The 20,209-nt window shown below is 34.7% G+C and overlaps 1 protein-coding gene across 1 annotated transcript in view; it reads left to right on the forward strand.

The window, feature by feature from the left end:
- The window catches only part of LOC123790751 (uncharacterized), a 194,927-nt gene that overhangs the window by 22,137 nt on the left and 152,581 nt on the right, over nucleotides 1-20,209 (forward strand). The window contains exons 4-9 of the mRNA XM_087856726.1: nucleotides 331-442; nucleotides 943-1,049; nucleotides 1,141-1,249; nucleotides 1,604-1,753; nucleotides 3,698-3,890; nucleotides 5,160-5,321. The gene's annotated coding sequence lies outside the window, so the exon portion shown is untranslated. The remainder of the gene's footprint in view (nucleotides 1-330; nucleotides 443-942; nucleotides 1,050-1,140; nucleotides 1,250-1,603; nucleotides 1,754-3,697; nucleotides 3,891-5,159; nucleotides 5,322-20,209) is intronic.

A 20,209-nucleotide genomic window follows, 5' to 3' on the forward strand; every position in this document is an offset into this window, starting at 1 on the left:
GGAGTTTGTTGGAGTAAGTTGGAAGTTACTCTTAATTAATGGTAGTAATTGGAGAATGGATTCTTTACTTTCTATGGTAGTTGAGTCTGTCAGAAGGATTACAGGTAGGTCTTTACATTTTTTAAATATTATTCAGAATAAGCGTGAAAAACCTTTCAATAAATTTGTGGTAAACATTCACTGATAAGGGGAGAAAATTTTTAAGAAGTTACTGTGCTGTTAACTGCTTGTTTATCTCCATTCACTATTCCTGATAATTCTGAAGTCATTCTAACGTGTGTGTCCTGGTGTCTCATTTGTAACTGGCTATATTGTATACTTACTTATCAGATGTACATGATGAAAAGAAGAAATTTATAGATAACCTGAGGGCAGCTGATATCAGGAACATTCCTCATGCTATGGACTTCCTTAATTTAAAAGTCTTAACTGAGAACCACAGGTAAGGTTCTGGATCAAGAAGTGCTTTTTTAGGACAATGCTTTGGCTAGGCTAAGGAAAATATTACTGGTGCAGACTTTGGAATATTCAACAATGTTTGAGAATTAGTGAGAAAATTAATTCTTTCCAAAGATAATTTTACTGAAATAGAGATGTGGAGTATATGTAGAATGTGGGAAATTATTTGTGTATTCTTTCAATTAATTACCTTATTTATAATCAGATGTGACATAATGTTATAAAGGAAGTCGTCGATTGTTCATTAGTTGGACAGAAAGAATTTTTGCAAGTATATAGTGTGATAAAGGGAGAAGTTCATGGAAACTGAAAATAAAGGGGAACCTTCTGTCCTGTTGGTGGGAATGCAAACTGGTACAGCCACTTTGGAAAAGTGTGTGGAGGTTCCTCAAAAAGTTAAAAATATGATTCAGCCTTGAGACATTGACTTAGAGACTACAAAAGTACTAATTCAACGGGATACATGCCCCCCCTTGTTTATAGCAGCATTATCTACAATAGCCAAACTATGGAAATAGCCTAAGTGTCCATCAACTGATGAATGGAAGGAAGAAGTCGTAAATAAACATGGAATGTTACCCAGCCGTAAAGTAAGAATGAGACCTTGCCATTTGCAATGAAGTGGATTGCAGTCATATATTTGTCAATAAAGAAAGGCTAATACCATATGATTTCACTCAGGTGAAACTTAAGAAACAAAGCAAACTAGCAAAGGGAAGAAAAAGGCAGAGGCAAACCAAGAAACAGAGTCTTAACTACAGAGAACAAACTGGTGGTTACCAGGGGGGAGGTAGGTATGGGGAATGGATGAAATAAGTGATGGGAATTAAGGAGGGCACTTGTGATGAACAAGGGGTGTTGTATGGAAGTGTTGAATCACTAAATTGTATATCTGAAACTAGTAGTACACTGTATGTTGACTAGCTGGAATTTAAATAAAAACTTAAAAAGTATTGGTAAAGTAATGGCTGATGTTGGAGAGTTGCATCAGCTATGGGATTGATTAATGAGGAATTGTTTCTAAGCATTAAAAGAAATTTATAACAAATTTTAAGATGAGCCTCCACGTAATCTGCTGCTTTAGTTATTTTATGAGAATGGTGTACATCTTAGCTTAACAATGTTTCTTCTTTTTTCCTATCAGGAGATGATAGTTCCATGAAAAACCACTTCTGCCCTTGATGTTTGTAATTGCAAGAATTGGTATCACCAGACCTCTCGTTGGCAGTATTATTCATTCAAGTGTTCTTCATCTCTATCTCTGGTCCCAGGAATACCCCTTGGCGAAATTATTGTAAGAACAGATAAGTGCTCATTTGATTCAAGGAGGGACACTTTGGTTAGACAGGAGTTAATATTATGCTTTAATTAAGATTAATGAATTTTTGGTGGCAGCTAGTAGAGAGTGAGATCTGTTCAGGTTACATATTGCTGAGTAATAATCCTGAAACTTGGTGGCATAAAGCATCTATTGTGTTGTTGTTTCATGAATTCTGTGTGTGAAGATTTCTGACAGTGCCAGAATGTGGAGTCAGCTTGGAAGAACCAGTGTTTAACAATGATTCAGACAGCTACGGTATCTGGATCCTCCTTCAAACATATGTTCTGTACTTGGTTTGGGATGACTTGAAAGGCTAGGCTTAGATAGAGCACCTTCATACAAGTTTACCCAGAGGCAGTATCATAAAAAAGAAGTGATAGAGCCTTGGGAAAGTGGCATGTGACCTTTATGGTCCAACTTTAGAGTGATGTAGTATCAATTCTGGCATATTTTGTTGGCTAACATTGTTATACGACCACCCAGAATTCTAGTAGAGATTCCATCTCATGGTGGGGGTAGGGTAGTGCCAAGGTAACTGCTGACCTGTAGTTACATGTAAGACCATATGGAAGAAGGCACAGTTGTTAAGACCTACAGCTGTGGAACTTTAGAATTTTTTTCAATTTTGGAATCCATTCACAATATTCCTATCAAATCCTATATCTGTCTTTATGAGCTCAATTAATTAATTTTCAGAATTTCATGTCTCACACATTTTGAATTTCTTGCAGATATTTTTCAACGAACATCTTACACATTACCTGTCATAGAGTAAAGTTTTACTGAATTGTTTTGTGACTTTGGGAGTAAATTACGCAAAAGATAAGAAATTGGAGAGGGAAAAAAAATCACATAATTTTTTGGATTAAGTGAGTTTGAGGAATGTAAAAGAGGGAAGAGCTCAGGTGCACTAAGCTGATGCGTAAATATTCAATCTTAGAAGTAACTAAAACAATGAACTATAAAAACGGTGACAGGGAGCTGTTGTTAAGGAAAACATAGGTGTTAGAGCAAATAGTGAATCCCAGCTTCTGATGGATCAGGAGTTCTAGGATTCTCATTTTTCTTTCATTTCCCACTGTGCCCCTTTAGAAGGTTAATTCATGGGATATGAGACTAAGCATGAATGCAGACAAATTATTTAGACATTGTTTTTCAGAGAACCTTGGCTGCCTACCTGTTACTCTCAGAATAACCTTAAAGGGGAAGGCTTCAATCATAAAGTATTTTGTTCTTAGGATTAATCATTACTAAATAGAAGATTAAGGACTTCTTGGTGGAAGTGCCTACTCAACAGTTTTTTGGTAGTCAGATGGAATAATGGGTTAGGATCCAAATCTATTCCTAAATTCCATTGTAGCATCTGTATCTTTAGTAAAGTTACCATTTTTCTCACCAAGTGGACTGAGGTCCTTTTGGTTTTGTTTTTTGTTTTTTTTTGGAATTTTTTGGCACTGTTGCCCAGTTTCTTATACAGAAATGCATATAGATTACATGAAATAATTCTGTGTGTGAATGAGCGCTCTAGAGATATAGGAAGCCATTCCGATACATAGTTGAACAGAGACATAACATGAGAATTATAAAAGTATGGGAAGAAAGAATACCAATAACTGGCTTTTTAAAAAAGTTGACGTACAATGTTGCATTAGCTTCAGGTATATCAATAGTGAATAGTGATAGTGAATCAATGCACATAATGCATTATGTGCATTATGCAATAGTCAACACGGTAAGTGTAGTTATCATCTCTAGCCTTCTTACTAGAAAGTTCCAAAAGAATTTCTGATCCTTCTGTTATTTCTTCACAATTAAATGGCTGTTGGATTTCATTATACATAATTTTATTAGCTCCTACCGATAATTGCGTAAAAGTGTGTTTCTAACTTTTACCCATTTCCTAATGTGTCCTCTCAGGTGATGACAAACAGAAAACTGATGCTATTTCTTCTGCCACCATCTCCAAATCCAAAAGACAGTCTTCATAATGTATGGAGACTTCTGTTCCATGTGTTGGAGTGGATACTCCTATCAGATCAGAAAAATGAGACTGAGAAAGCTCAAGTTTGGAAGTTAACTAAACAGTGTCATTGGAGGGAACTGTAACCAGGCATGTTGACTGTTTTCATTATTGACATTGGACTAAATCTCAGGAGCTTGAATGGTGGAGATGTTGTAACACAGAGAAGCTCAGGATGGTGTGATTGCAAGTCTTCATTTCAGTATTCCTATAAGTTTAAACTGCACATATTTATAATTTTCACTTATTACAGGGTAAATTTAAAATCAATTGATAAAAATTATCTTTTTCCAAATTACAAAGGGCAAAGAAATTTGTGAAGGATAGTAATTTTACTTCTTAAAGGCATTTTTCCCCTTCTAATTCTACTCTCCAACATTATCTACTGTTAATGGAGTTTTGTGCATATCCTTTTGGGGTATATCACTGAACAAAGTGTTATGCTAGTAGTATTTTGGATGTAGCTACAAATTTTCTAGGCAGTTACATGCTTTATATAGAAATTACTTTTAATTTCTCTGGCTAATTTGTTGAAATAGTCCTAGTATTTCCACCTTATTGGAATTAAGCATATCCAAAATTTATGTTCTGAGTCAAAAGTATAAATTCTCCCCAAATGGTATAGATTATCCTTATCAGTCTTGTCTCCCAGTGTTTGTTTATGAGACTTCTGTTTTCTTAAACAGTATAAACATTGAATTTCAGTGTTTTAATCTTTGACAATGTGGTATTACAAAAAATTTGCTTTTCTTCTCTTACTGTTCAGTTCAGTCATCTTGGTATGTCCTTAAACCTTATTAGTCACATGTTATTTCATTTTCCTCTGTGTTTTTTTATTCCATTTCTCAGAATATTAGAGTTTTTGTTACTGGTTTCTAAGATATCATTTATGATTAAGGATGTTAACCATTTGCCATGCATTGCAAATGAAATACCATGTGTTCTCACCACCATTTTACTGTGATGTTTTACTTTTTGGTTGTACAGACGTTGTGTATTCAAATATAATAATGTTCTGCTTTATTCCTTTTGAGTTTTGTGTTTTTATTTAAAACCATGTGTACATCACTATCATGCATTCTTTCTATTTTCTTCTGTTCTTTTTGTCAATTATTCTGTCATTTGATTTTTTCCATTAATCATTACTGTGGTTTTAAATCATTACCTACTCAAATTATTTACCTTGACTTAAGCAGTTACCACTTATGTTAAATTCTACCATAGTTATTTAGAAATCCCCACATATAATCACCTGCATTTCTATTTGTTTGCCTTACCATCTGTTGATACTTTAAAATTACTGATGATTTTTAGTCTATTCCATTGAGATCTATCTCATTTCTCTTCTTTTTTTTTCAGAATATTCCCTGTCTGTAGTCGCATTTTTTTTCTCTCGATGCTTAAAATTATTTTGCAAGTTGGAAAAAAAATTCAGTTTTAATTTCATTTGCACCAAATTTAATAGATTAATTAGGAGAGAATAGATCTCTTTAAAATTGAGTCTTCCTATCCAACTGCAAGGTATGTCTTTCTATTTTTAATCAAATTATTATGTTGGGAAACTGCTGGTGTAATTTTTTTATTCATTCCCAGTCATTTCATAGTTTTGTTAATGTAGTGATGGGGATTGTACAACTAGTTTCTTTCTTACTTATATATAAGAGCCATTTTTGTTTATTTTTCTAGTGGGATTTCATTAAAATTCCAAAATTTTGCTTTTCTTTCTTAATTCCTGGTTCTTACAGAATATATGGAAGCAGAAACAGCCCTTGCTTATTTGACAGTGACTATTAATCCTATTAGTTTAAGGTTCGTTTACTTATGGGTCATTTTAGGTAACTTTCGTATCTTTATTGGGCATTTATGGCAAAATTTGTGGACAGTTTAATAAAATATTTTATATTTGTCGTGTATTATAGGTGATCATACTTGACATTATAATTATTGATTAGGCTAAAAATCACTTTTCCTAAAAACGAACATTCTTGAACTACATTTTGTGTATGTATGAATGTGCATGTCTATTTGTGTATATATACATTCATATATATTTTCCTATTGTTACAGTTTTATTTGCAATTTCTGAAAATATAATCCTAAATAAACAGCTTATATTGTTCTGTTTTTGGTAGGTATTTATATTTGGTTTACCTGCTCTACCAAAATGTTTGGAGTGTTATTTTTTATAGGCTGGAAGCAAGAAGTATTCGCAATAATTCTTTAATTTTTATATTCAAATAACTTCTGGCTTACAAAAATGTATATTGTTGTCTACCTTCCTCTTATATTAACATCTTTCATATGCATTAATACAGTTATCTAAACCAGGAAATTGATACACTACCGTTAACTTTTTATAATCCATGATTGAATGTGGAATCCCACATTGTACGTAGTTATCATAGTCTCCTTAATGTCCTTCTGCTTGGGGCAGTTGCCCAGTTTTCTTTGGTTTTCACAATTTTGATGTTTTTGAAGAGTCTACAAAACATCTAACTATTAATGTTGCTTCCTATGGGTTTGTGTGATTTTTATCATAGAAATTGAGGTTGTGCATAAGATTACTACAGAAATGGTACTCCCTTTTCAGTTCATCACTAGAAATCACATACTGTTGATAGGCCTTGTGACTAGTGATGTTAACTTTGATTACATAGTGTTACATAATAGATATCTGTAGGGGAAGATAACTACAAATATTGTTTTACTTTTATCTGTAAATTTTAGACTGTATTGTTGTTTGCAATAATTAATACACAATGGTGTTGTTTTTTTTTTTTTGACAAAACAGGCTTATTTTTTTAAGTTGCATGTAACACCCAGTGCTCATTATATCATGTTGCTCCTTAATGCCCATCAATCAGTTACCCCATCCCCCCACCCAGCTCCCCTCCAGTTTGTTATAGTTAAGAGTCTGTTATGGTTTGTACCCCACCATGATTTTGTCTTAATTTAATTTTCCCTTCCTTCTTCTATGTTCATCTGTTTTATATCTTAAATTACAAAATTACATGTATGAGTGAAATCATGATATTTGTGTTCCTCTGACTTATTTTTCTTAATAATACTTTCTCGTTCTATTCACATTGTTGCAAATCATAAAATTTCATTTTTTTGATGGCTGAGTACTTTTCCATTGTATATATGTACCACATCTTTATCCATTCACCTGTTGATGGACATCTGCACTCTTTACATATTTTAGATATTGTGGATATTGTTGCAATAAACATAGGGGTGCCGGTGTCCCCTCAAATCTATATTTGTATTCTTTGGATAAATAGCCAGTAGTGCAACTGCTGGGTCATAGCACTATTTTTAACTTTTTGAGGAACCTCCATAACTGTTTTCAAGAGTGGCTGCAACAGCTTTCTTCCCCACCAACAGTGTAAGAGGGTTCCCCTTTCTCCACATCCTCGTCAACATCTGTTGTTTCCTGACTTGTTAATTTTAGCCACTCTGACTGATGTGAGGTGGTATCTCATTGTGGTTTTGATCTGTATTTCCCTGATGCTGAGGGATGCTGGGCATTTTTTCATGTTGGCCATTTGTGTGTCGTCTTTGGAGAAATGTCCGTTCATGTCTTCCGCCCATTTCTTGCCTGGATTTTTTTGTTTTTTTGGGTGCTGAGTTTGGTAAGTTCTTTATAGGTCTTGGAAACTATCCGTTTATCTGTAAGACATTTGCTAATAGGACCCAACAGTACATTAAAAGGATTATTCTCCACAGCCAGGTGGGGTTTATTCCTGGACTTAAAAGGTGGCTCAGCATCTGCAAATCAATGTGATACACCACATTAATTAAAGAAGGATGAGAACCATATGATCCTCTCAATAGATGCAGAAGAAGCATTTGACAAAATACAGCATCTTTTCTTGATTAAAACCCTCTGTAGTATGGGGATAGAGGGAACATACCTCAATATCATAAAAAGCATAAACAAAAACCCCACACCGAATATCATCTTCAGTGGAGAAAACCTGAGAGACTTTCCCCTAAGGTCAGAAACACCACAGGGATGTCCACTCTCACAGTATTGTTCAACATAGTAGAAGTCTTAGCCTCAGCAATCCGACAACAAAAACAATTACATCCAAATCAGCAAAGAAGTCAAACTTTCACTCTTCAAAGATGACATGATACTCTGTTGAAAATGCAAATTGTGATGTTTTAAAAATTTCTGAATCCTACATTTTATTAATTGGAATTGGAATTTTGTACTATAAGAGTTAATTCCTTATCCCCCAAGTTTGGATTATTCATTTCTATGTGGACTCATGGACATTTTATTTGCCATACAGATGAAATTCATTTCTCTTCTTTAATAAAATTGTCCCTCATTTGGAAATTCTGGTCTCTTGTTAGTTGGCCTCTGTGTCTTAAGTTGGCTTCTGTGTCTTGACCGCATGTCCATATATCCTTTCCTGAGGGCTATTTACTTTCTGGCCACCTAACAGGATCCAGGTTTATTTTGTTCTCTTGCTCCAGTTGTGGAACCAGCAATTTCTCTGAGGATACCTGGTTCCTTACAGGGAATGGTAGTTAGGAAGTAAATCATGTATCAGAACTTCATTTATTTTTATGTCCCAATAATATTCCAATGTTTATATACATCCAATTTTATTAGTTTTTTAACACTTGGATGTTTCTCCTTTTTGACTTTGTGAATAGTATGGCTCCTGGCTGTCCACGTTGAATAATGCTGCTATGAATATCAGCATGAAAATGTCTTGAGTCCCTGTTTTCATTTCCTTTGGGTATATATCTAAGAGTAAAATCGCTAGGAGTCATGTGGTATTTTCATGTTTAATTCTTTGAGGAATGGATTGTTAGTTTTTATTATAAAATGTTCATATTCAGAGGCACCTGGGTGGCTCAGTTGGTTAAGCTTCTGCCTTCAGCTCAGGTCATGATTCCAGGGTCCTGGGAGGGAGCCCGTCATTGGGCTTTTTGCTCAGCTGGGACCCTGCTTCTCTCTCTCTCCCTCTGCCTGTTGTGTCCCCTGCTTGTGTTCTCTCTCTCTGTCCATAAAATAAATCTTAAAAAAGAAAATTTTTTCATATTTATATATGAGATAATAACTTAAAATGAGCAACTAAAACTAATAATTATCAGTATTTTGCCATATTTTGCAAGTTACAAATTCCATGATCTTTCAATCTTGAATTGTCTGTATGCTTATAGATAAGAATTTTAAATAACCACAATATTCCTATCTATCATTATTAAGTAGAGTCCCTTAATGAGTTTTTAAATATTCTCATGTAAATTTGTGAGTTGGTCCAAAGATATCACAAGAATTGGAAAAAAAATCTGGATCCAAGCTGGGACCATGCATTTTTATCTAGGCCATTAGTGTCTTATTTTTGGTTATTTGTAGTAATTTATTTTTAATATTTTTTAAATCTCTTTTAATATAGGACATTTTCCCTTGTTTTTTTGTTTCATATGTTAAATATTTTTAAAAATACTTGATATTTTGCAATTCATTTTATTTGGGAGGAACTTAATGTTTACTTTTCTTACATTCCTATAGATTTTACCCACTATTTCTAGTGTATTAAATGCATTTTGGTGAGCTAAAGTGGTGCACATTATTTCTACCTTGAGGTTTCTCTCTCTGTTTCCTGTATTCTCTGTCACATATCTATATAACTATCTATAAACATAATATTTAGAGAGTGTATAACTATCTGTAAACTATATATAGTTTTTATTATTTTAATGTATTTTTATTTTAATGTATTCCCAATAAATACTTGTGTGTGTGTCTACATAAATGTACATATATATATTTATGTAGATGTACATAATAATGTACATTTATGTAGATTTATGTAGACCATAACAGAAGTATAACACATCTATTATGTACATTTATGTAGACCATAACAGAAGTATAGCTCAGACTTCTAAATACATGAGGGGTATTTGGAAAGAGGCATTGTCTCCAATATACAAAGCACTATAAGTAATTGTGACAGGTTCACTACTGTAACAGATTTGTTATAGATTTCTATACCTATCTCTATTAGGGACCATCTTAGTCTTACTATTACGACTTGCCATTGGTGTCCCAACCTCAGTTTTCTTTTTGTTTCATTTCATATTGAATATTTGACCATTTTGTCAATTTTCCATGAGCATTTCTTACACAATGCCCAAAATATAATATCAATATGTACTTACATTTTCTCATGTCCTATCTTAGAAATAGTAACTAAGGCCTACATTGCTTTTATAATGTCTTCTCAGTGTACTTTGCTGTATTGCCTCATTTGGGGACCCCAGTACTTGTAAACTATAGTCATGCTACCTGCTGAAAACTGTAAAATATAATAATAAATCGTTATAGTGTATCACAGTGGGATACCTAAGGTATTTTGAGGTATTTCTAGATAAAAGAAAATCTTATCCAAACATAATGTGTTTTTTAAATGTATATATTCACATCGACACTTGAATAGTCATGCATAGCATTCCACTTGGTTTGTTAGTATATTTCTTTGAATCGACAACAGCCCTTTTTTAAAACTTTCATTATTTCTATTTATATTTGGAAGAAATAAGGCTATTTGCCTTTTAAAACTACTACATTTCTATATTCTACAAATTGTATATGGCATCCCTGTGGTAGGGTATAATATTGTCCTCAATTTGCTATGATAGCTAGATTTAAATGCCATATCAGACTGGTTTTATTAATTCATTTATTTATTAATTCATTTCTTATAGGAATATTTTCAATGATAGTACAATATAATTCATTTATTATAAGAATACTATGAATTTTTAGATTTGAATTCCAGTATAGTTAACATACAGTGTTATATTAGTTTCAGGTGTCCATATAGTGATTCAAGAATTCCATACATCACTCAGTGCTCATCACAAGTGAACTCAATTACCATCACCTATTTCACCCATCCCTCCCCACTCACTTCATTTCTGATAACCATCAGTTTTCTCCCTACAGTTAAGAGTTCTGGTTTCTCTCTCTCTCTCTGCTCTTTACTAGTTTGTTTTGTTTCTTAAATCTTACCTATGAGTGAAAGAATATATTTGTCTTTTTATTTTTTATGACTGACTTATTTCACTTAGCATAGTACTCTCTAGCTCTGTCCGCTCTGTCTGTGTGGTTCTAAACAAGATTTCATTATTTTTTATAGCTGAGTAATATTCCATTATATATATGTGTGTGTGTGTATATATATATATATATATACTCACATCTTTATCCATTCATCCGTCAGTGGACACTTGGACTGCTTCCATAACCTGGCTATTGTAAGTAATGCTGCAGTAAACAAAGGGGTGCATGTATTCCTTTGAATTAGGGCTTTTGTATTATTGGGTAAATATCCAGTAGTGTGATTCATAGATATAAGGTAGTTCTATTTTTAACTTCTTGAGGTATCTCCATACTGTTTTCCTGAGTGGCTGCACCACTTTGCATTCCCACCAACAGTGCAAAAATGTTCCTTTTTTTCCACATCTTCCCCAACACTTGCTGCTTCTTGTGTTGTTGATTTTAGTCATTCAGACAGTTGTGAGGTGATACCTTATTGTAGTTTTGATTTGCCTTTTCCTGATGATGAGTGAAAAGCATCTTTCCATGTGTTTGTTGGCCATCTGTATGTCTTTTTTTGAAGAAACGTCTGTTCGTGTCTTCTGCCATTGATTATTTGTTTCTTGGATGTTGACTTAAATAACTATATTTCACATATGAATCCGTTATCAGATATGTCATTTGCAGATATCACCTCCCATTAACTAAGTTGCCCGTTTGTTTTTTCCTTGTTTCCTTCACTGTGTAGAAGCTTTCTATTTTTATTTTTTTTATTTTAAATTTTTTTTGAGAGGGAGAGTGAGAGCGAGTGGAGGGGGAGTGGAGAGAGAGAGTGAGAGAATCTTAAGCAGGCTCCATGCTCAGCAGATCTGATGACCCTGAGATCATGACCTCAGTCAAAATCAATAGTTGGAGGCTTAACTGACTGAGCCACCCTGGCACCTGCAGAAGCTTTTTATTTTAATGTATTCCCAATAAATACTTTATTCTTTCTTTTGTTTCCCTTGCCTCAGCAGACCTTTCTAGAAATGAATTGCTTCAGCTGATGTCAAAGGAGTTACTGCCTGTGTTCTCTTCTAGAATTCTTATTGTTTGAGGTCTCACATTTAGGGATTTCATCCATTTTGAATTTATTTTTGTGTATGGTGTAAGAAATTGGTCTAGTGTATGGTGTATGGTGTAAGAAATTGGTCTAGTTTCATTCGTTTGCATGTTGCTGTCTACTGTTTTCCCCACACCATTTGTTGAAGATACTGTCTTTTTTCCCATTGGATATTCTTTCCGGCTTTGTTAATTAATTGATCATATAGTTGTAGGTTTATTTTTTATTTTGTTGCACTTTTCTATGTGTCTGTTTTTGTGCCAGTACCACACTGTTTTGATTACTAGGGCTTTGCAATGTAACCTGAAATCTGGAATCCTGATGCCTCCAGCTCTGCTTTCCTTTTTCAAGGTTGCTTTGTCGATTCAGGGTCTTTCGTACTTCCATGCAAATTTTAGGATTGTTTATTATAGCTCTGTGAAAAATACTGGTGGTATTTTGATAGGGATTGCTTTAAGTGAGTAGATTGCTTTGGATACTGTATACATTTCAACAGTATTTGTTCTTCCAATCTGTGAGTATTGAATGGTTTTCCATTTCTTTGTGTTATCTTCAATTTCTTCCATCAGTGTTCTATAGTTTTCCGAGAACTGATCTCTCACCTCTTTGGTTTGCTTTATTCCTAGTCATGTTGTTTTTAGTGCAATTCTAAATGGGGATTGATTTCTTAATTTCTCTTACTGCCCCTTCATTACTGGCATAGAGAGAAGCAACAGATTTCTGTACATTGATTTTTGTATCCTGTGACTTGTCTACTCGAGTTTGTGTATCAGTTCCAGCAGGTTTTTGGTGGAATCGTTTGAGTTTTCAATATACAGTATCATGTCATCTGGAAATAGAAGTATTTGCCTTCCTTACCAATCTGGATTCCTTTTTGTTGTTTTTGTTTGCTATTCCTAGGACTTTCAGTACTGTGTTAAATTTAACAGCTGTTACTGTGAGCATCCCTGTCTTGATCCTTGACTGCAGAAGAAAAGTTGTTTTTCCCCACTTAGGATGGTATTAGCTTCAGGTTTTTCCTGTATGGTCTTTAGTATATTGAGCTATATTTCCTCTAAACCTACTTTGTTGAAGGTTGGTTTTTTTTTTATCATGAATGGATGTTTTACTTTGTCAAATCATTTTTCTACATCTATTAAAATGATCATATAGTTCTTTTATTTTGTCAATGTGGATTTATCATGTTGATTGATTTGTGAATTTTGGACCAAGCTTGCAGCCCAGGAAAACATCCTACATGATTGTGGTGAATGATTTTTTTGATGTATTGTTGGGTTCGTTTTGCCAGTGTTTTATTGATAATTTTTGCATTCATGCTCATCAGGGATATTGGCCTGTAGTTCTCTTTTTTAGTAGAGTCTTTGGTTTTGGTATCAGGATGATACTGTCCATAGAGAAGAAATTTGGCAGTTTCCTTCTTTTCTGTTTTTTGGAATAGTTTGAGAAGAGTAAGTATTAACTCTTAAATGCTTTGTAGAATTCCCCTGTGAGACCATCTGGCCCTGGACTCTCGTTTGTTGGGAGATTTTTGATTCCTACTTCAATTGCTTTGCTGGTATAGGTCTTTCAAATGTTCCATTTCTTCCTGTTTCAATTTGGAGAGTATATATGTTTCTAGGAATTTATCCATTTTTTCCAGGTTGTCCACTTTGTTGGCATATATATTTTTTAATAATATTCTCTTATTATTGTTTGTACGCTGGTATGTTTATTCTTATTTCTCCTATCTCATTTGTGATTTTATTTATTTGGGCTCATTTTTTTCTTTTGGTAAGTCTGGATAGAGGTTTATCAATTTTATTATTTTTTTTCTCAGTGAACCAGCTTTTGCTTTCATTGATTTGCTGTATTATTTTTTTTTTTAGTTTTCATATCATTTATTTCTTTTTTTAAAAGATTTTATTTATTTATTTATTTGACAGAGAGAGACAGCCAGCGAGAGAGGGAACACAAGCAGGGGGAGTGGGAGAAGAAGAAGCAGGCTCCCAGTGGACGAGCCTGATGTGGGGCTCAGTCCCAGGACCCTGGGATCACGCCCTGAGCCAAAGGCAGACACTTAACGACTGAGCCACCCAGGCGCCCCTCATATCGTTTATTTCTGCTCTAATGTTTATTATTTCCTTCTGCAGGCTTCCAGCTTTTTTTTCTAATTTTTCTAGCTCCTTTAGGTGTAAATTTACGTTTGAGATTTTTCTTGCTTCTTCAGGCAGGCTTGTATTGCTATAAACCTTTCTCTTTAGAACAGCTTTTGGTGCATCCCAGAGGTTTTGTACCGTTGTTTTCATTTTCATTTCTTCCTGTGTGCATTTTGGTTTCTTCTTTAATTTCTTGTTTGACCCACTTGTTATTTAGTAGCATGTTTTTTAACCTCCACATAGTTGTGGTCTTCCATATTTTTTCTTGTTTATTTCTATTTCATAGTGTTAAGTCAGAAAAGATGCATGTTATAACTCTAATCTTCTTGAATTTGAGGTATGTTTTGTGGCCAGCATATGAACTGTAATGGAGAATGCACCATATGCACTTGAAGAGAATGTGTATTCTGTTGTTTTAGGATGGAATGTTTTAAATATATGTCTTAAATCTATCTGGCCCAGTGTGTTATTCAAAGCCAATGGATCCTTGTTTATTTGCTGTTTGGATGATCCATACATCAATGGTATTAAAGTGCTCTACTATTATTGTATTACTATCAAATAGTTCCTTTTTGATTTTTTGTTGTTTTATTTATCTGTGTGCTCAAATATTGAATGCATAAATATTTACATTTTTCGTATTTTCTTGTTGGGTTGTCCCCTTTATTATGATTTAGTATTGTCCTCTGTCTCCTTTTTTTAAGGAATTTTTAGGACTTTTAAAAATTTAAATTCAATTAATTAGAATATAATGTATTGTTAGTGTGAGAGGTGGACCTCAGTGCTTCATCAGTCTTATATAATACCCAGTGCTCATTACATTGCATGCTCTCCTTAATGTCCGTCACCCAGTTACTTGATCCTTTTACCCCTTCCCTTCCAGCAACTCTCTGTGTTTCCTATGATTAAGAGTCTCTCACGTTTGTCCCCATTTCTGATTTTGTCTTTATTTTTTCCTCTCTTCCCTTATGATCCTTTGCTTGGAATTTGTTTCTCAAATTCCACATTTTCAGTGAGATGGTGTGATGATTGTCTTTCTCTGACTAATATTGCCTTGCATAATACCCTTTAGTTCTATCCACATTGTAGCAAATGGCAAGATTTCATTTTTTTGATGGCTCAATAGTATTTCATTGTGTGTGTGTGTATGTGTGTGTGTATATATATATATATATATATATATATATATATATATATATATACCACATTTTTATCCATTCATCTTTCAATGAACGTGAGTACTCTTTCCATCGTTTTGATAATTGTGAACATTGCTGCTCTAAAGATTGGGGTGCAGGAGCCACTTTGGATAACTACATTTGTATCTTTGGGGTAAATATGCAGTAGTTTTCCAGCGTGGCTGCAAGAGCTTGTATGCCCACCAGCAGTATAAGAGAGTTCCACTTCTCTGCATCCTTGCCAACATCTGTTGCCATATTGTGAGGTTTGAGGTGATGTCTCACTGTAGTTTTTATTTGTATTTCCCTGAGGTCAAATGATGTGGAACATTTTTTCATGTGTGTGTCAGCCATTTATATGTCTTCTTTGTAGAAATGTCTGTTTGTGTCTTCTGCCCATTTCTTGATTGGATTATTTGCTTTTTGGGTGTTGAATTTGATAAGTTCTTTATAGATTTTAGATACTAGCCCTTTATCTGATATGTCATTTGCAAATATCTTCTTCTACTCTGTTGGTTGTCTTTTGGTTTTGTTGACTGTGTCCTTTGCTGTACAGAAGCTTTTTATCTTGGTGAAATAGTTCATTTTTGTTTTTATTTCCCTTGCCTTTGGAGATATGTCTAGGAAGAAGTTGGTGCAGCCCAGGTCACAGTGGTTGTTATCTACATTCTCCTCTAGGAATTTGATGGATTCCTGTCTCACATTTAGGTCTTCCACCCATTTTGAGTCTATTTTTGTGTATGTATTAAGAAAGTGGTCCAGTTTCATTCTACTGCCTGTGGTGGTCCAGTTTTCCCAGTACCATTTATTGAAGAGACCGTCTTTCAGTTGGATATTCTTTCCTGCTTTGTCGAAGATTAGTTGACCGTGGAGTTAAGGGTCCATTTCTGCACTCTATATTCTGTTCCATTTATCTATGTGTCTGTTTCTGTGCCAGTGCCGTGCTGTCTTGATAATCATAGCTTTGTAATACAGCTTGAAGTCAGGCATTGGGATGCCCCCAGCTTTGCTTTTCTTTTTCAACATTCCCCTGGCGATTTGGGGTCTTTTTCTGGTTCCATACAAATTTTAGGATTGTTTGTTCAAGCTCTGTAAAAAAGGTTGATGATATTGTGATAAGGATTGCACTGAATGTTTAGATTGCTCTAGGTGTCATAGTCATTTTAAGAATATTTGTTCTTCCAGTCCAGGAGCATGGAACATTGGTTAGGAGTGGTTAGGATTGGTTAGGAGTGGGAGAAGAAGAAGCAGGCTCATAGCAGAGGAGCCTGATGTGGGGCTCGATCCCATAACGCTGGGATCACGCACTGAGCCGAAGGCAGACGCTTAACCGCTGTGCCACCCAGGAGCCCCATTTTTTTTTTTTGATTTTATTTATTTATTCGACAGACATAGAGCGTTTCCATGATTTTTTAAAAAAATTCTTCTTTAATTTCCTGTTTGACCCATCCATTTCTTGGCAGGATGCTCTTTACCATGCATTTGAGTTCTTTCCAAATTTTCTCTCGTGATTGAGTTCCAGTTTGAAAGCATTGTGGTCTGAAAATATTTAGGCAATGAGCCCAATGTTTTATACCTGTTGGGACCTGAAAAATGACCCAGTATGTGATCTATTCTGGTGAATGTTCCTTGTGCACTCGAGAAGAATGTTTTCTATTGTTTTAGGATGGAATACTCTGAAAATGTCTGTGAATTCCTTCTGGTCCAGTGTGTGATTCAAAGCCTTTGTTTCCTTGTTGATCTTCTGCATAGATCTGTCCATTTTATTGGATTATAACCATGTGTTTCATTAATTTTGTTATTTATTGGTTTCTGTATTTGGTTGCTGCCATGTTAGGGGCATAAGTATTTACCATTACTAGATCTTCTTGCCGTATAGCACCTTTATTACAATATTGTGTCCTTCCTCATCTTTTATTACATTGTTTGGTTTAAAATCTAATTTGTCTGATACAAGGATTTCTACTCCAGCTTCCTTTTGGTGTCCATTAGCATGATAAATCGTTTTACACCCCTGACTTTGAACTGTATGAGTTTTGGGGTCTAAAATGAATCTCTTGTAGAGAACACATCAAGGGGTCTTGCTTTTTTTCCAATCTGATATCATTGTGTTTTGATTGAGGCAGTTATCCCATTTACATTCAGAATAACTACTGAAAGATATGAATTTGTGCCGTTGTATTACTTGCACTGTCACCATTTCTGTATATTTTCTCTGTTCCTTTCAGGTCTATGTTACTTTTGGGTTCTTCACTTAAAGAATCCCTTTTAATATTTCTTATAGGGCTGGTTTAGTGATCACATATCCTTTTAGTTTATGTTTGTCCTGGAAGATCTTTATTTCTCATTCTATTTTGAATGATATCCTAGGTTGATAATGTAGTCTTGGCCACATTTTTTTTTTTTCTCATTTAGCAACGTCAGTATATCAGAGCAGTCTTTTCTGGTCTGCCAGTCTCTCTGGATAGGTCTGCTGCCAGTCTAATGTTTCTATTCTTTTAGGTTATGGACCTCATGTCCCAAGCTTCTTTCAGGATTTTCTCTTTGTCTCTGAGATTTGCAAGTTTCACTATTATATGTCAAGGTGTTGACATATCTTTATTGATTTTGAGGGGATTTCTCTGTGATTATGGACTTGAATGCCTTTTTCCTTCACCAGGTTAGGGAAGTTCTGTGATTTAATTTGCTCCATTATACCTTATTCCCTCTCCCTCTCTGTCCTCTTCTTCTGGGATCCCAGTTATTCTAATATTGTTTCACTTTATGGTTTCACTTATCTCTCAAATTCTCCCCTTGTGATCTAGTAGTTGTTTATCTCTCTTTTACTCAGCTTCTTTATTCTCAATCATTTTGTCTTCTATATCACTAATTCTAACTCATTTATGCTAACCGTTAGAGTCTCCATTTTTTATTCCATCTCATTAATAACCTTTTTGAATTTGACCAATTAATTAGATATTAGTTCTTTTTATTTCTCCAGAAAGGGATTTTCTAGTGTCTTTTGTGCTTTTTTTCAAGCCCAGCTAGTATCTTTATAATCATTATTCTTTTATTTTAATGATTTTTTATTATATTATGTTAGTCACCATACAGTACATCCCCGGTTTCCAATGTAAGGCTCGATGATTCATTAGTTGTGTATAACACCCAGTGCACCGTGCAATACGTGCCCTCCTTACTACCCATCACCGGTCTATCCCATTCCCCCACCCCCTCCCCTCTGAGGCCCTCAGTTTGTTTCTCATAGTCCATAGTCTCTCATGTTTCATTCCCCCTTCTGATTACCCTCCCTTTCTTCTCCTACCGATCTTCCTAGTTTTTATGTTCCATAGATGAGAGAAATCATATGATAGTTGTCTTTCTCTGCTTGACTTATTTCACTTAGCATTATCTCCTCCAGTGCCGTCCATGTTGTAGCAAATGTTGAGAACTCATTCTTTCTGATAGCTGAGTAATATTCCATTGTATATATGGACCACAACTTCTTAATCCAGTCATCTGTTGAAGGGCATCTCAGCTCCTTCCAAGATTTAGCTATTGTGGACATTGCTGCTATGAACATTGGGGTGCATATGGCCCTTCTCTTTACTACGTCTGTATCTTTGGGGTAAACACCCAGTAGTGCAATGGCTGGATCATAGGGTAGCTAAATTTTTAACTTTTTAAGGGACCTCCACACTGTTTTCCAGAGTGGCTGTACCAACTTGCATTCCCACCAACAATGTAGGAGGGATCCCCTTTCTCCACATCCTCTCCAACAATTGTTGTTTCTTGCCTTGTCTATTTCTGCCATTCTAACTGGCATAAGGTGGTATCTCAGTGTGGTTTTAATTTGAATTTCCTTGATGGCTAATGATTTTGAACATTTTTTCATGTGTCTGTTAGCCATTTGTATGTCTTCATTGGAAAAGTGTCTGTTCAAATAATCATTATTCTTGACTCTATTTTCAGCAGCTTACTTGTCCATACTGATTGGGTCTGTGGCAGTCAGCATTGCCTCTTGTTCTCTTTTTTTGAGGTGAGTTTTTCCATCTTTTCATTCTTTCCAGAGAAGAGGAGATGAACAAGAGAACAAAATATAAAATGGCAACAACCACAGCAAAATATACACTAAATAAATCAGAAGAGACCCGAAACCTAAAAAAAAAAGGTTAAAAAAAAAAGACTGTAATATTCCATTCCTCTTTCTTTATGATTTTGGGATCTAGTTTTCTAACAAACAAACCAAATTACACACAGGATCCACTGTATTGCTCTACTGTGTTTACCTGTCTGATTATATTCTCTTTTCAAAAAATTTTATTATTTTTTTTTGGTTTTGAGTCTTTTCTGATTTATTTAGTGTATTACAAAACCAAAATACAATGAAAGGATAGAATGTAACTATCAAAATGAACGTTCAGAGAGAAAACAGAAGGGGAAAAAAGGGAGTATAGACATGTGAACAGAACACAGCAATACATCATATCCTGAGTGTATTTTGGTTTGTTAGAAAAAAACTACATCTCAAAATGTAAAGAAAGAAACACACATATATATACACATACACACACAAACACAAATAAAATTAAATACATTGAAAGGATAGAAGGTAACCGTAAAAATGAAAATTAATAAAGGTTTTAACAAAACAAGAAAAAAATCAAATACAATCAGACAGGTGAAGAGAACAGAACCATAGACTAGATTCTGAGTGTATTTTGGTCTGTTAGAAGAACCTGCATCCTAAAATTGTAAGGAAAGAAAAACATACATATACCGCTCTTCCCTGGGGAAGAAGAGGGGTCTTGCTAGTTCTTCCGCTTGCTGGGCTCCTGCTCAGAGAGCAGTCCCCCAACTATGCCTCGGTTCACTGTATAGGGCAACCCTGAACTGAAAGCCCACTCCTGGGGTCACCGATCGCAGCCAGCTTCCCTGTTCAGATG

Source organism: Ursus americanus, chromosome 28 (genome assembly GCF_024610735.1).
Source record: "Ursus americanus isolate L20-20 chromosome 28, mUrsAme1.1.p, whole genome shotgun sequence".
Lineage (NCBI taxonomy): Eukaryota > Metazoa > Chordata > Mammalia > Carnivora > Ursidae > Ursus > Ursus americanus.